At 45.7% G+C, this 14,664-nt stretch overlaps 1 non-coding gene across 1 annotated transcript; it reads right to left on the bottom strand.

Moving 5' to 3' along the window:
* Positions 1-14,590: 14,590 nt before the first annotated feature.
* On the bottom strand, positions 14,591-14,664 carry TRNAW-CCA (transfer RNA tryptophan (anticodon CCA)). The gene has a single exon. It is a non-coding gene; the product is annotated as a tRNA-Trp (tRNA).

Genomic DNA, 14,664 nt, shown 5'->3' with positions numbered 1-14,664 from the left:
CCTGGGGGCCGGATGTCCGGGCCCTGTAGTCTTCGTGGCTGAGCTGCGGCTGATGTGTTGGCGTCTCCAGGGGCCGGATGTCCGAGGTCTGGGCCAGATGTCCGGGGCCTGGAGGGTGAACTTGTCCGTTTCAGCTGGTTCTCTTCATCCGTGGAGTGGGCAGCTTGTCCGTCTTCACGTGCATCCTCGGGAGGTTCTTCTTGACACCTAATCATGCATAGTATATCAGACTTAGGTAGTAGCCATGTCTCGAGAGGATCATATGAGATATCATTTAGGAGAGAAGTCACCTTGGTCCCGAGAGCTCTAGCACGTGCTCTAGTCATGGGCCCTCTTGAGGCTTGGTGAGGCGATGGTAGGTCCATGGGGATGACCGAAGGATGCTCCACATCATCTCCCCCCCCTTGTGAAAGATCCGACCTCGGATCGAAATCCTCATCACCATGGTACGGGGATAGATCGGAGACGTTGAAGATGTCGCTCACGTTGTACTTGTCGCGTGGGAGATCTATCTTGTAAGCATTGTTGTTGTATCATGCTAGCACCTTGAAGGGTCCGTCAGCTCGAGGGAGAAGCTTGGACTTGCGTTCGTTGGGGAAGCGGTCCTTGCGAAGGTGTAGCCACACGAGGTCTCCAATGTTGAATATCATGGGGCTCTTGTTGACGTTGAGCTTGGTCTCGAGTCGTTGTACTTGGCGCTCGATGGTGTGTCTTGTATCTTCATGCATCTTCTTGATGTAGCTTGCACGGGCACTCGCGTCGAGGTTGGTACGCTCTTGTAGAGGAAGAGGTAGAATGTCCAATGGGGACAATGGTTTGAAGCCGTAGACGACCTCGAAGGGGGACTTGCTGGTAGTCGAATGTCTTGCGCGGTTGTAGGCGTACTCGGCGATGGGTAGACACGCCTCCCACTCCTTGATGTTCTTCTTGATCAACACGCGAAGTAGAGTGGATAGTGTCCGGTTCGTCACCTCCGTTTGGCCGTCGGTTTGTGGATGGTATGCGGATGAGAATAAGAGCTTGATTTCGAGCTTGGTGCATAGGGTCTTCCAAAAGTAACTCAAGAACTTGACATCGCGGTCGGAGACGATTGTCTTTGGTACTCCATGGAGGTGCAAGATTTCCCTACAAAAGAGATTTGCAATATGTGAAGCATCGTCTATCTTGTTGCAAGGAATGAAATGTGCCATCTTAGAAAATCGGTCCACAACAACAAACACGGAATCCTTGCCATTTTGAGTTCTAGGCAAACCAAGTACAAAGTCCATGTTAATGTCTTCCCAAGGTTGATAAGGAATAGGAAGAGGCATGTAAAGACCATGGGATTGAGCTTTAGACTTAGCTTTGCGACATGTAGGGCATCGGGTGGTGAAGCGTGCGACATCACGGAACATCTTTAGCCAAAAGTAGTTCTTGGAGAGCGTGGCGAAAGTCTTGTCGCGTCCAAAGTGTCCCATGAGTCCGCCTCCATGAGCCTCTTGCAAAAGGAGCAAACGAAGAGAAGACTCGGGAATGCATAGTTTGTTAGCTCTCATAAGATAACCATCCTTGATGTAGTATTGTTCCCAAGATGTATGCGTCAAACATTTAGCATAATGAGGTGCAAAAGATGGATCGCTAGCATACAAGTCTTTTATGTGCTCAAAGCCAATAACATTCAACTCAAGTGTGGTGACAAGCGTGCATATGCGTGAAAGTGCATCGACAACTACATTTTCTTTACCTTTAATGTATTTAATCACATAGGGGAAAGATTCAATAAATTCACTCCATTTGGCATGTCGCTTGTTCAACTTAGTTTGACCTTTTAAGTACTTAAGCATTTCATGATTGGTATGGATGACAAACTCATGAGGTCTAAGATAATGTTCCCAAACATGTAGTACACGCACTAAAACATACAATTCTTTGTCATATATGGGATAGTTAAATTGAGCACCGGAGAGTTTTTCACTAAAGTATGCAATGGCTCGTTTTTCTTGCATCAAAACTCCGCCAATTCCGGTACCACTTGCATCACAATGAACCTCAAAAGTTTTGTCAAAATTGGGCAAAGCAAGAATTGGAGCATGAGTAAGCAAAGACTTGAGTTCATCAAAAGCGGTGGATTGCAAAGATCCCCAAACAAAAGGAGTATTCTTCTTACTCAAAGCATGCAAAGGAGCGGCTATTGTGCTAAAATCTTTCACAAAGCGGCGATAAAAACCCGCAAGAGCAAGGAAACTTCGCACTTGTTGCAAATTGGTGGGTTGGGGCCAAGTTTTAATTGCTTCAATTTTAGTTTCATCAACATGGACACCCTTGGAAGATACAACGAAACCCAAGAAAACCACTTTGTCAACACCAAATGTGCACTTTTTCATGTTTGCATAAAGACTTTCCTTGCGAAGGGTTTGCAAAACAAGCTTAACATGATCAAGATGCTCTTTCATGGTTTTGCTAAACACAAGAATATCATCGAAGTAAACCACAACAAAGACTCCAATGTAAGGTCGAAGTACATGATGCATGAGACGTACAAAAGTACCGGGAGCCTCCGATAAACCCATAGGCATGACTAACCACTCATATAGGCCGAATTTTGTTTTGAAAGCAGTTTTCCATTCATCACCCTCGTGAATGCGTATTTGATAATAGCCACTTTTAAGATCAATTTTTGAGAAAAAGTTGGCTCCACTAAGTTCATCAAGCATATCATCTAAGCAAGGAATGGGATGCCTATAGCGAATGGTGATAGCATTTATAGGTCTACAATCGGAACACAAGCGGAAACTTCCATCGGGCTTAGGCACAAGTATGACGGGAACGACACAAGGGCTTAAGCTTTCACGTACATGACCGTTGTCGATTAGTTGTTGTACTTGCCGTTGAATCTCCTTGGTTTCTTCGGGATTGACACGGTATGGAGCTTTGTTTGGAAGTGGCGCTCCGGGGATGAGGTTGATTCGATGCTCAATGCCTCGTAGGGGAGGTAGACCCGGAGGTAGCTCATCGGGGAAAACATCTTGAAATTCCTGCAAAAGAGATTGAAACACCAAAGGTAGCTCGTGAATGGTGTTAGTTTTTGGTTCTCCATCCTTGCACACAAGGACGAAGTGTATCACACTCGATGGGTTCTCACACACTTCTCTCATCTCACTTTTTGTGGCAAATAGTATGAGGTTTTTCTCTCTAGGCGAAGAGGCGCTCACGTTTGGCTTGTGGCTCTCACTCACTTTTTGGTGGCTCACTTTCTCACTCTTCTCTCTATGGTGGGTGGCTTGCTTGTCGGCTATTACTTGACTAGGAGACATAGGTCATTGCACATATTCTTTTCCTTTCATCTTGAAGCTATAGTGGTTGGTACGCCCGTTGTGGAAGACACCACGGTCGAATTGCCATGGTCGACCAAGAAGGAGGTGGCAAACGGTCATTGGGACCACATCACACTCCAAAGTGTCCTCATAGGCACCAATTTTGAAGGATACTTGGACTGTATGCTCAACTCGTATAGTGTCGGAGTCACTTAGCCATTGAACCTTGTAGGGGTGCGGGTGCTTCTTCTTGACTAATTGGAGCTTGGAGCATAGTTCTTCACTTGCCAAGTTGTGGCAACTACCTCCATCGATGATGACCTTGATGGATCGTCCATTGATGCCGGCCTTTGTGTGGAAGATGTAGCATCATTGGTCTTCTTCTTGTTGATGTTGAAGAGTCAAGACCTTGGAGACAACAAGAGCGGGGCTCGTATCTTCATCACAAAAGACTTGGTCATCTTCATCTTCATTCACTCGCCTATGCATGGCCACTTGCTCAATAGCTTCCCTTTCATCTTCACTCATTGAGTCGTAGGTGCCATCGTCATTGAGTATCATGGTGCGCTTGTTTGTGCATTCATAGGATTTGTGGCCTCGCCCGCCGCAAGTGAAACACTTGAAAGAGCTTGTCTTGACGGTCTCATCGGTTGGAGTAGATGTCGAAGCACGCGGCTTGAAGTTGCTTGTAGTAGGAGGAAGATGGCTTGGACTTGTGGAAGTTCTCTTGAAACTTGACTTGTCGTCGTTGCTTGGAGAATGCTTGGTTGATGTCGAAGTTGGAGTAGTTGTTGAAGCTTGGTTATTGGAGAGGCCGTAGGTCTTGGAGGAATACTTGGCGTACTTGAAGTCATCTTGCACTTGACGTTCCGCCTTTGTAGCTTGATGCACGAGCTCAATGAGGTTGGAGTATGGTTGGAAGTCGGCGATCTTCTTGATGGGATGATTGAGTCCATTCAAGAATTGTGCCATTGTTTGCTCATCATCCTCCGTGACATTGGCTCGAATCATGGCAATCTCCATTTCCTTGTAGTATTCTTCAACACCCTTTATTCCTTGCTTGAGGAGTTGGAGCTTCTTGAAGAGATCGCGGTTGTAGTTGGTTGGCACAAAACGTGCTCACATGACATCCTTCATTTGAGCCCAAGTGGTGATTGGAGGTTCACCTCTTGCTTGTCGGCGCTCAAGGACTTGTTCCCACCATATGAGCACATAGTCTTGGAACTTAAGTGATGCCATAGCGATCTTCTTCTCTTCCTCATAGTTGTGCAAATGGAAATTTTTGTCGACCTTCAATGCCCATGAGAGGTATTCTTCGGGATCATTGCTTCCATTGAACTTGGGCATCATGAATTTGAGCTTGCCATAGCGTTGCTCTTCATTGTGTTGTTGGCGATGGTAATGATGACGCCCTTGACGTGGAGGGTAATCATCCTCATGTTGCTCTTGGCGTGGAGGAAGTCCATGATCAACTTGCTCTTGTTGACCTTGAGGTTGAGGTGGAGCTTGACGAACTTGTGAGGGAGCTTGTGTAGCTTGACATTGTACACGCGGATGGTAGTTCCTCTCTTGGATTTCTTCTCGAAGGGCTTCCTCTTGATTGCGCCGTTCGCTATTGCGGTTGGCGATAGCTCGACTTGATGCTTGAAGGGAACATTCCGCCTCAAGAGCTTGTGCTTCTCGTTGTTGTTGTTGAAGACATTGAGCCTCGGTGTCTTGTTGCTCTTGGTGTAGACGCGCTCGTTCTTGTTCTTCTTGGCGACGAAGATGTTGTCGTTCTTGAGCTTGAGCAAACGCTACTTGGTTTGATTGAGGACGAGGGACTTGCTCATCGACTTGCTCTTGTGAATGCTTGTCGTGTAGCAGGTTGAGAGATGCATGACGGTCTTGACGCGCGGCTCGTCGAAGAGTGTTTGATGACGGTGTACTTGAGCCAGAGAAGGAGTCGTCGGAGTGTCGACTTGTGTGGCTCCGTCTTGAGTATGACGATGTAGAAGGAGGCCGGTTCACCAACAAGGCGCGGATCTCGTACATTCTTGCATCGCTCTCTTGCTTGTGCGTGTCGAGCTTGTTGTCGAAGTAGTCTCTTGTACGTTGCTCAGAGAGTCGCAAGTCGGTAGCGAGGTTGTCGATGCGGTCATTCATTGCTTGTTGCTCTTGATGCAACGCTCGTTGTGCACCAAAGAGGTGGCTCTTGGTGACGTATGATGACATGTCGTCGTCTTGCTCGATGAAGAGTGGGTTGGTAGAAGTACTTGGCCTATCCATCATTTCAAGCAAAATGTGAGTGGTAGAATGAGAAGAACTAATACCAATGTACCTTTGACCGATGTTGAAGATGAATCAAGTTCACTCAAATGCGGACAATGAAATAGCACTATTGGTACCAATTCTTATCGGTTCTCACACCTACACAAGTAAAAGCTTATAGTGGAGCTTGGTTAGGATGGTGGCACAAAATTTGATGCAATTGAAAGCGAGATTCAATAATGTTGGAAAAGATTCACAAATTTGCAAATGCAACAAGTAGACCAAGCTAGTATGGGTACACGGAAACACACACGCAAATAGATAAATGGGATTGTGCAAACCAAAAGTGAGCCAAAATGTGGAAACCACTAAAATGCTCTTGTTGCACAATACTAGAGAGATGCTAGCACGATTGCACAAAAGGTGGATACGGAGCTTGTGCACAACCTACTATGCAAAAATGCAACGATCTCTATCCCAAGTATGCTATATGTATGGTGTTTCGGTGATGATCCAAGATGATCTTATATGACAATCTTAATGTAGTATGATGCCATGGTTCTTGCTTATAAGCTCTTTGCTTATCTTTCCTCTTTGCTTAAAAGCTTGGGTGGCTCTTTCTCTTTTGAGCTCTTTTCTTATGCAAACTTCATGAACCAAGATAGCAATTGCGTATGCTATGATAACTTTGTGACACACAAGTGGATCCCAAGATATGCACCACGGTGATATGGTATGTATGCTATGGAGTATGATCACTAATGTGCACAAGTCACGTTGCCGGCAATACTCAATGGCTAGTCTCGATGGGTAAGCTACGCAAAAGTAAGGCCATGTGGGATATCAATGCAATTGCAAGTTATGACAAAGATGTCGTCGAAGTTACCGTCCTTGGCAATGTTGAGTAGTTGATGGAGGTGAGTGGTGGCGATGATGACGTCGAACCGTACCTATATAGCCGAAATGCAATAGGACACAGGAACCACAACTCAAAATCTCAAAGACCAAGACGCGTCAAAATTGACATAGGAGGTAGCGGTGAGCGGTGGGGGTGTTTGTGGACAGTGTTGTGGGTATGCGGAAGAAGGCATGGGCACCGTGGCAAAATTTGGCGAAGGTATGGTGAAATGGGCGCGGGGGGTTGGAGTTGCTGCTTCCAGGTGCCGGATGTCCGGGCGAGCTTCCGGATGTCCGGGGCACCGGATGTCCGGCGGACACGGGTCAGATGTCCGGGCTCTGGATCGGGGACGAACACGAAGAACTCCGCGGGGAAAATTGCAACTCCGGGGAAAAATTCGGATGAATTGGTGGATGGAAAAGGGTGGGGAGGGTGGGGAAAACTAGATCCACACGCAGCAACACAAATCCATGGACCAAATCCAACAAAATTTCATCACACCAACAAATCACAAAAAAATTTGGGGCTATTTTTGGTGGGGATTTTCGGATTTAGGACGAAAACAACAAAATCAAGCTAGAAAACATGGGGTAGGGGCTCCAAAAACGTGATCAACGTGGCTCATGATACCAAGATGATGTAGGGTGGAACCCTATGGCGACGATCTTTCACGTTTGGAGTGGATCCTACGGGGAATCACGAAGAACACGCAGAAGCACAAAGGGAAAACACGGGGGAAACGAGAGGGAATCACTAAACCAACAAGGGATCGATCACACAAGTGCTAGATCACCGAATACAAAGAGATACACGAGATCCAAAGTCAACAAAGGTAGAGGATACAAAGGAACCGTTCTTCTCCGTGAGGAGGCCTTGATGTTCTTCCCTAGAAAGGGGTCTTGAATCCGCTTGGGGGATCTTCTCCGAAGAGGTCGTGATCTCCGAGGAGAAGTATCCAAGTGGATGAGCAAAGGCTCTCACACAAATATGAGCTAATCCAATGCTAACCCTAGAAAGAGGAAGGGGATGGAGTATATATAATCTATGGGGGCGAAAGGGTACATGGGCTTCGGCCCTTCACTGTTCACGCACAGGTGAGGCCGGATGTCCGGGCGTCGGGCCGGATGTCCGGGGCTTCATGTGAGGCCGGACGTCCGGGCTGGTGGCCGGATGTCTGGGCTGGCTGTGCAACCTTCTGTAGTTTCTGGTGCGGGGCGCCGGATTTCCGGGTAGAGGGGCGGATTTCCGGGGCTTCGTGGGAGGCCGGATGTCCGGGGCCTGGGGGCCGGATGTCCGGGCCCTGTAGTCTTCGTGGCTGAGCTGCGGCTGATGTGTTGGCGTCTCCAGGGGCCGGATGTCCGGGGTCTGGGCCGGATGTCCGGGGCCTGGAGGGTGAACTTGTCCATTTCAGCTGGTTCTCTTCATCCGTGGAGTGGGCAGCTTGTCCGTCTTCACGTGCATCCTCGGGAGGTTCTTCTTGACACCTAATCATGCATAGTATATCAGACTTAGGTAGTAGCCATGTCTCGAGAGGATCATATGAGATATCATTTAGGAGAGAAGTCACCTCGGTCTCGAGAGCTCTAGCACGTGCTCTAGTCATGGGTCCCCTTGCGGCTCGGTGAGGCGATGGTAGGTCCATGGGGATGACCGAAGGATGCTCCACATCACAAAACCTTCTGGTTGTATCACATACAACCTTTCCTCAAGAAAATCATCGAGGAAACAATGTTTTGACATCCTATCAGCAAGATTTCATAAATGATGCAGTAACTGCTAATATAATTCCAACAGACCCTTAGCGCCGCTACGAGTGAGAAAGTCTCATCGTAGTCAACTCCTTGAACTTGTCGAAAAACATCTTAGCGACAAGTCGATCTTTCTTAATGGTGACACTTACCATCATTGTCCGTCTTCCTTTTAAAATCCATCTGTACCCAACAGCCTTACGACCATCAAGTAGTTCTTCCAAAGTCTATACTTTTTTTCATACATGGATCCTTTCTCAGATTTTATGGCCTCGAGCCATTTGTAGGAATCTGGGCCCACCATCGCTTCTCCATAGCTCGTAGGTTCAGTGTTGTCTAGCAACATGACCTCCACGACAGGATTACGTACCACTCTGAAGTAGTACGTATCCTAGTCAACCTACGAGTTTTTGGTAGTGACTTGATCCGAAGTTTCATGATCAATATCATCAGCTTCCATTTCAAATGGTGTAGGCGCCACAGGAACAACTTCCTGTGCCCTGCTACACACTAGTTGAAGTGTTGGTTCAATAACCTCATCAAGTCTCCACCATCCTCCCACTCAATTCTTTCAAGAGAAACTTTTCCTCAAGAAAGGACCCGTTTCTGGAAACAATCACTTTTGCTTCCGGATCTGAATTAGGAGGTATACCCAACTGTTTTTGGGTGTCCTATGAAGATGCATTTTATCCGCTTTGGGTTCGAGCTTATCAGGCAAAACTTTTTACATAAGCGTCACAGCCCCAAACTTTTAAGAAATGACAGCTTAGGTTTCTCTAAACCATAGTTCATACGGTGTCATCTCAACGGAATTACGTGGTGCCCTATTTAAAGTGAATGCAGTTGTCCTTAATGCCTAACCCATAAACGATAGTGGTAATTCGATAAGAGACATCATGGTATGCACCATATCCAATAGGGTGCATTTATGATGTTCGGACACACCATCACACTATGGTGTTCCAAACGGTATTAGTTATGAAACAATTTCCACAAGGTCTTAATTGTGTGCCAAACTCGTAACTCAGATATTCATCTCTATGATCATATCATAGACATTTTATCCTCTTGCCACGATGATCTTCAACTTCACTCTAAAATTGCTTGAACCTTTCAATAATTCAGACTCATGTTTCATCAAGTAAATATACTCAGAATCTACTCAAATCATCTGTGAAGTAAGAGCATAACGATATTCACTGCTTGCCTCAACACTCATTGGATTGCACACATCAAATGTATTACTTCCAACAAGTTGCTCTCTTGTTTCATCTCACTGAAAAACGAGGCCTTTCAGTCATCTTGCCCATGTGGTATGATTTGCATGTCTCAAGTGATTAAAAATCAAGTGAGTCCAAACGATCCATCTGTATGGAGTTTCTTCATGCATATATACCAATAGACATGGTTCGCATGTCTCAATCTTTTCAAAACGAGTGAGTCCAAAGATCCATCAACATGGAGCTTCTTCATGCGTTTTATACCAGTATGACTCAAATGGCAGTGCCACAAGTATGTGGTACTATCATTACTATCTTATATCTTTTGGTATGAACATGCGTATCACTACGATCGAGATTCAATAAACCATTCATTTTAGGTGCAAGACCGTTGAAGGTATTATTCAAATAGACAGAGTAACCATTATTATCCTTAAATGAATAACCGTATTGCGATAAACATAATCCAATCATGTCTATGCTCAACGCAAAGACCAAATAACAATTATTTAGGTTTAACACCAATCTCGATGGTAGAGGGAGCAGGCGATGCTTGATCACATCAACCTTGGAAACACTTCCAACACACATCATCATCTCACCCTTAGCTAGTCTCTGTTTATTCCGTAGCTCTTTTATTTCGAGTTACTAACACTTAGCAACCGAACCGGTATCTTAATACCCTGGTGCTACTAGGAGTACTAGTAAAGTACACATTTAATACAATGTATATCCAATATACTGATGTCAACCTTGCCAGCCCTCTCATCTACCAAGTATCTAGGGTAGTGCTGCTTCAGTGACCGTTCCCTCATTACAGAAGCACTTAGTCTCGGTTTTGGGTTCAGCCCTGGGTTTCTTCACTAGAGCAACAACTGATTTGCCGTTTCATGAAGTATCTCGTCTTGCCCTTGCCCTTCTTGAAACTAGTGGTTTTACTAACCATCAACAATTGATGCTCCTACTTGATTTCTACTTTCGCGGTGTCAAACATCACGAATAGCTCAAGGAATATCATATCTATCCCTGATATGTTATAGTTCATCACGAAGCTCCAGTAGCTTGGTGGCAATGACATTGGAGAACCATCACTATCTCTTAAGGAAGATTAACTCCCACTCGATTCAAGTGATTGTAGTACTCAGACAATCTTAGCACATGCTCAACGATTGAGCTTTTCTCCCTTAGTTGGCAGGCTTAAGAAACTCGTCAAAGCTCTCATACCTCTTGACATGGGCACGAGCCTGAAATCCCAATTTCATCCCTTTGAACATCTCATATGTTCCACGATGTTTCAAAATCGTCTTCGGCGCCTCAATTCTAAACCGTTTAACATTACTGAACTATCACGTAGTCATCAAAATGTGTATGTCAGATGTTCGCAACATCCACAGACGATGTTCGAGGTTCAGCACACCGAGCGGTGCATTAAGGACATAAGCCTTCTGCGTAGCAATGAGGACAATCCTCAGTTTACGGACCTAGTCCGCATAATTGCTACTATCATCTTTCAACTAAATTTTCTCTAGGAACATATGTAAAATAGCAGAACTAAAGCGCAAGTTACGACATAATTTGCAAAGACCTTTTGACTATGTTCATGTTAATTAAGTTCATCTAATTTAATGAACTCCCACTCAGATGGACATCCCTCTAGTCATCTAAGTGATACATGATCCGAGTCAACTAGGCCGTGTCCGATCATCACGTGAGACGGACTAGTCATCATCGGTGAACATCTTCATGTTGATCGTATCTGCTATACGACTGATGTTCGACCTTTCGGTCTCTTTTGTTTTGAGGCCATGTCTGTACATGCTAGGCTCGTCAAGTCAACCTAAGTGTTTTCCTTGTGTAAATCTGGCTTACACCCGTTGTATTCGAACGTTAGAATATATCACACCCGATCATCACGTGGTGCTTCGAAACAACGAACCTTTGCAACGGTGCACAGTTAGGGGGAACACTTTCTTGAAATTTTAGCAAGGGATCATCTTATTTATGCTACCGTCGTTCTAAGAAAATAAGATGTAAAAACATGATAAACATCACATGCAATCAAATAGTGACATGATATGGCCAATATCATTTTGCTCCTTTTGATCTCCATCTTCGGGGCGCCATGATCATCATCGTCACCGGCATGACACCATGGTCTCCATCATCGTGTCTTCATGAAGTTATCTCGCCAACTATTGCTTCTACTACTATGGCTAACGGTTTAGCAATAAAGTAAAGTAATTACATGGTGTTATTCAATGACACGCAGGTCATACAATAAATTAAGACAACTCCTATGGCCCCTGCCGGTTGTCATACTCATCGACATGCAAGTCGTGATTCCTATTACAAGAGCATGATCAATCTCATACATCACATATATATCATTCATCACATCCTTTTGGCCATATCACATCACATGGCATATGCTGCAAGAACAAGTTAGACGTCCTGTAATTGTTGTTGCGAGTTTTTTACGTGGTTGCTATAGGTTTCTAGCAAGAACGTTTCTTACCTACGCCAAAACCAGAACGTGATATGCCAATTGCTATTTACCCTTCATAAGGACCCTTTTCATCGAATCTGATCCGACTAAAGTGGGAGAGACAGACACCCGCTAGCCACCTTATGCAACTAGTGCATGTCAGTCGGTGGAACCTGTCTCACGTAAGAGTACGTGTAAGGTCGGTCCGGGCCGCTTCATCCCACGATGCCGCCGAATCAAGATAAGACTAGTAACGGCAAGTAAATTGACAAAATCGATGCCCACAACAACTTGTGTTCTACTCGTGCATAGAAACTACACATAGACCTAGCTCATGATGCCACTGTTGGGGAACGTAGCAATAATTCAAAATTTTCCTACGCATCACCAAGATCAATCTATGGAGAGACTAGCAACGAGAGAGAGGGGAGTGCATCTTCATACCCTTGAAGATCGTGATGCGGAAGCGTTACAAGAACACGGATGAAGGAGTCGTACTCACAGCGATTCAGATCGCGGTTGACTCCAATCTAAGCGCCGAACAACTGCACCTCCGCGTTCAACACACGTACAGCCCGGGGACGTATCCTCCTTCTTGATCCAGCAAGGGGAGAGGAGAAGTTGAGGGAGAGCTCCGGCAGCACGACGGCGTGGTGGTGGAGCTTGCAGTTCTCCGGCAGGGCTTTGCCAAGCACTACTACTACTACGGAGGTGTTGGGGAGGGAGAGGGCTGCGCCAGGGGAAAGGGGTGAAGCTCCCATGTGCCTCACCACTATATATAGGGGTAGAGGGGGCTGGTTTCTTGCCCTCCAAGTCCATTGGGGCATTGGCAAAGGTGGGAGGAAAGAAATCCCATCATTTCCTTCCCCACCGATTGCTATCCCCCCTTTTTGGGATCTTGATCTTATCCCTTCGGGATATGATCTTATTCCTTCTAAGGGGGGATCTTGGTGCGCCTTGACCAGGGGTGTGGGGCCTTTCCCCCACTACCCACGTTCATGAGGGTCCCCCCATGCAGGTGGGCCCCACTCCGGAACCTTCTAGAACCTTCCCGGTACAATACCGAAAAATCACGAACATTTTCCGGTGGCCAAAATAGGACTTCCCATATATAAATCTTTACCTCCGGACCATTTCGGAACTCCTCGTGATGTCCAGGATCTCATCCGGGACTCCGAACAACATTCGGTAACTGCACACTAATTCCCATAACAACTCTAGCGTCACCGAACCTTAAGTGTGTAGACCCTACGGGTTCGGGAATCATGCAGACATGACCGAGATAGCTCTCTGGACAATAACCAACAGCAGGATCTGGATACCCATGTTGGCCCCACATGTTCCACGATGATCTCATCGGATGAACCACGATGTCAAGGATTCAAGCAATCCCATATACAACTCCCTTTGTCAATCGGTACGTTACTTGCCCGAGGTTCAATCGTCGGTATCCCAATACCTTGTTCAATCTCGTTATTGGCAAATCACTTTACTCGTTCCTTAATGCATGATCCCGTGACTAACTACTTAGTCACATTGAGCTCATTATGATGATGCATTACCGAGTGGGCCCAGAGATACCTCTCCGTCCGACGGAGTGACAAATCCTAGTCTCGATTCGTGCCAACCCAACAGACACTTTCGGAGATACCTGTAGTGCACATTTATAGCCACCCAGTTACGTTGTGACGTTTGGTACACACAAAGCATTCCTACAGTATCCGGGAGTTGCACAATCTCATGGTCTAAGGAAATGATACTTGACATTAGAAAAGCTCTTAGCAAACGAACTATACGATCTTGTGCTATGCTTAGGATTGGGTCTTGTCCATCACATCATTCTCCTAATGATGTGATCTCGTTATCAATGACATCCTATGTCCATGGTCAGGAAACCATAACCATCTATTAATCAACGAGCTAGTCAACTAGAGGCTCACTAGGGACATGTTGTGGTCTATGTATTCACACATGTATTACGGTTTCCAGTTAATACAATTATAGCATGAACAATAGACAATTATCATGAACAAGGAAATATAATAATAACCATTTTATTATTGCCTCTAGGGCATATTTCCAATAGTGCTATGCTGTGAAGATCATCTTGTAGATCCGAACACGGTTCAAGTGTTCGATAACTACTTTGGAGTATTCGAAGATGGAACCCGCCTTGCAATGCGGAAGACAGAACTGCGCGCCGGACTCATCGTCATTGAAGCCTGGTTCAGGGGCTACTGAGGGAGTCCTGGATTAGGGGGTATCCGGACAGCCGGACTATATACCCTGGCCGGACTGTTGGACCGTGAAGATACAAGACTCAAGACTTCGTCCCGTGTCCGGATGGGACTCTCCTTTGCATGGAAGACAAGCTTGGCGATCCGCATATTATATTTCTTTCTTTGTAACCGACTCCATGTAAACCCTAGCATCTACTAGAAAGCGGGGTGAGGGTGGAATTGAAGTTCGGTTTCGATCAAGACACCCCTGCCTACTTACCTTAAAAAAACGACTAATGATCAACCGATCACAGAGGTCCTTTTCCAGCAACTTCAAATCAGAAAGCCCCGACTCCCATAAAGAATGCTTGCAGATCTTTCTTTTTATTACGATGACGATATGGACCTCATTACTGTCTCATTTTCTTATATTTATATAAGTTCTTTTTTTTGGATTCGACATAACAAGAACAGAATCACGCTCTGTAGGATTTGAACCTACGGCATTGGGTTTTGGAGACACACGTTCTACCAAACTGAACTAAGAGCGC

Source organism: Triticum aestivum, chromosome 5B, assembly GCF_018294505.1.
Source record: "Triticum aestivum cultivar Chinese Spring chromosome 5B, IWGSC CS RefSeq v2.1, whole genome shotgun sequence".
NCBI classification, from domain to species: domain Eukaryota; kingdom Viridiplantae; phylum Streptophyta; class Magnoliopsida; order Poales; family Poaceae; genus Triticum; species Triticum aestivum.
The sequence above is the reverse complement of the archived record's forward strand: the minus strand, read 5'-3'. Positions and strand labels throughout refer to the sequence as shown.